Genomic DNA, 2418 nt, shown 5'->3' on the forward strand with positions numbered 1-2418 from the left:
TTTTTTTTTTTTTTTTTTTTTTTTTAAAGAAAGAGTGAGAGAGAGTGAGAAAGAGGGAGAGAGAGAGAATTTTAATATTTATTTTTTAGTATTTGGCGGACACAACATCTTTGTCTGTATGTGGTGCTGAGGATCGAACCCGGGCCGCACGCATGCCAGGCGAGCGCGCTACCGCTTGAGCCACATCCCCAGCCCCTCATTTCCCATCTTGAGATAAGGATCAAAACAGAAAGGATGCTGGGCTTGGTGGCATACACCTGTAATCCCAGCAGGTTAGCGCAGAAGGCTGGGGCAGGAGTTCAAAGCTAGCCTCAGGAAAAAGGAGGCGCTAAGCAACTCAGTGAGACCCTGTCTCTAAATAAAATACAAAATAGGGCTGGGGATGTGGCTCAGTGGTCTCGTTCAATCTCTGGTTACCGCCCCCACAAAAAAAAAAAAAGAAAGAAAGAAAGAAAAGAAAAAGAAAAAACCAGAACCTTGGTTATTCTGAAATAAAGGTATGTACTCAGAGTATCTGAAGAAATCCATCTGCCCACTATGCACACAACCTCTCCTGGAGGCACAGTGTGGTTCTCCATGCTATTCCATGGCCTGCCACTGCCCAGGACTATGTGAACAATAAAATATCCAAGCCCCTCTACTGAGTCCTCCAAGTCTTTTCTTTGGGATCAGTGAACAGTATGCTGCAGCTCTTGCAGCACCGAGGTTGAACAGTGGGTATGGGAAGATGTGTGGGATGACATCAGTCTGACCATTTCAAGACAGTTTGTGGTGGCCTGGTTGTTCTCAGGGTCCTCAGGCTTGAGGTAGGATAGGTACAAAGGAGACAAACAGGAAAGTAAAGAGAGACTGCAGTTTAAGTCTAAAAGCTCTACAAACACAAACAACCTCACCTTCACCTCCAAGGCTGTTCTGTTCTCTGCTGTTAGCAAGAACTTGACACAAGCAAGGCCATTTTGAAATGTATCCTCTGTCTTAGAACAAGAATCACCACAAAGTCACTCTGACTCAGCCTAACGTAAACACCACCAACACCATGCAGAGAAACCCCGAGGTCTAGCAGCACAGAGAAAGGAAACTGTTACCTGGGACTGAAATCCTGAAGACACAGAAGGTCACCCCTGGAGGACCCTTCCCTAATAATGCCCCTAGTAAATAGCCTAAGTGCAAAAATCCCCCCAATCTCTCACTCCCCTCTAGTCCAGATTGTAAGTGGAAGATGGCTCTCCATCTCCTGCCCATGCCCACAGATTTGTCCCAAATAAACCTGTTACTAAGGAGCCTCCTCTCCTGTTTTCTTCATTCAGTTCTTTCTTTACATCCTCCAGGCCTGAATTCTTAAAAAGTCCAATAAATCTTAGAGTACTATAAATCCAGTTGAGTGGTTCCTATATAATTTTGTTAGTTTACAGAATGTATTTTTAGATTAATTAAAACAAGCCTAGGAAGAAGTATGGTTAAAGCCCCGTAGTATGGGTATAGTCCAAGTGCTACACTAAGTAACAGGCACCTGAGGATTTGGAAACCCAGACCCCCATGAGCTCCACAGTCAAAGAAATGGAGCTCATTAGCCTGACACCACCCCTTATGTGTGTCAGGTTTACCATTTACCAGAGTTCCTTTAAAAGTATCCTGAGGCCCCCAAAAGCATCTCCCCCTCAAGTGCCCGCTCTCCCTTTCCCTGTGAGTGTGTATCCTGCTGTACCGTTAACTTTTCCAAATAAATCTCACTTTTCTAAATAAGTCTCTACACGTGCCTCTTTTGACATACCCTGAAATTCATTTCTGTGGTGTAAGTCAAGAATCTCTGCCAGGGCTGAGAAGAGCTTCAGACCTCATCCGGTGACAGGCTGACATGGTTTACATTATCTGATCTATAGATAATGTTGGAAAGTCCCTAAATTATGTTTCTTTTTTTTTTTTTTTGTATTGGGGATTGAACTCAGGGGCCCTTTACCATTGAACTACATCCCCAGTCCTTTTTATTTTTTACTTGGATATAAGGTCTCACTAAGTTGCTTAATAACCTCACTAAATTGCTGAGGCTGGCCTCAAACTATCCATCCTCCTGTCTCAGTCTCCTGAGTTGCTTGGATTACAGGTATGAGCCAACTGAATTTGGCTTCAAAATGTTATCTTTCTACTTGTTCATGTTGAGTTGTTTAATGCATTCAAAAGCAGGAAAGGACCAGGTACAGTGGTGCACTTCTGTAAACCCAGCGGCTCAGGAGGCTGAGGCAGGAGGATGGTGAGTTCAAAGCCAGCCTCAGCAAAAGTGAGGCGTTATGCAACTTAGTGAGACCGTGTCTCTAAATAAAATATAAAATAGGGATGGGGATGTGGCTTAGTGGCCGAGTGCCCCTGAGTTCAATCCCCAGTACCCATTAAAAAAAAAAAAAAAAAAAAAAAAAGGGGGGG

The sequence above is a fragment of the Marmota marmota genome, unplaced genomic scaffold (genome assembly GCF_001458135.2).
Source record: "Marmota marmota marmota unplaced genomic scaffold, marMar, whole genome shotgun sequence".
Taxonomy (NCBI): Eukaryota; Metazoa; Chordata; class Mammalia; order Rodentia; family Sciuridae; genus Marmota; species Marmota marmota.